At 31.7% G+C, this 518-nt stretch overlaps 1 long non-coding RNA gene across 1 annotated transcript in view; it reads left to right on the top strand.

Annotated features, from left to right (window-relative positions):
- LOC116687010 (uncharacterized) overlaps positions 1-518 on the top strand; it is a 9,350-nt gene that overhangs the window by 7,790 nt on the left and 1,042 nt on the right. The gene's annotated exons all lie outside the window — the stretch shown is intronic.

A 518-nucleotide genomic window follows, 5' to 3' on the forward strand; every position in this document is an offset into this window, starting at 1 on the left:
TCTATTTACAAATATAAAAAAAAAAAATCAAAAGATACATTAAAATTAAATAATTTGCAAGGAAACGTGAAGGAGAACTTGCCTAAAATTCCTCCAGGGGCTTGAGAAGTGTCCTTCTTCAGGCAGCGTCATACAGAAAATAATCACACCAATGCAATATTACACAAGTTATCTATCAATAAGTGTATCAAATATCAAATAATAATCACACACACATCAAAAACACTGATCCATGATACATGCACGTAAACACCAACACCATGTGACGTGGCTCAGAGTCTTCACCAGACAAAAAGATAAAGGAGAAAATTAACAAAAAAACAAGCAACAATCTTAACCCTTGTGTTGTCCTCGGGTCAAATTTGACCCATTTTCAGTTTAATCATCACAAAAAATGGCCCTTCAAAATAAGTTGAAAATGTCAACATTAGAAATATCAAATAACTTTGGAAAAAAACATTTTAAAAAAAAAAGGACCCATAACATTGAAAAAGTGACAAAAATGTCAGAAAAAGCGA

This window comes from Etheostoma spectabile, chromosome 3, assembly GCF_008692095.1.
Source record: "Etheostoma spectabile isolate EspeVRDwgs_2016 chromosome 3, UIUC_Espe_1.0, whole genome shotgun sequence".
Taxonomy (NCBI): Eukaryota; Metazoa; Chordata; class Actinopteri; order Perciformes; family Percidae; genus Etheostoma; species Etheostoma spectabile.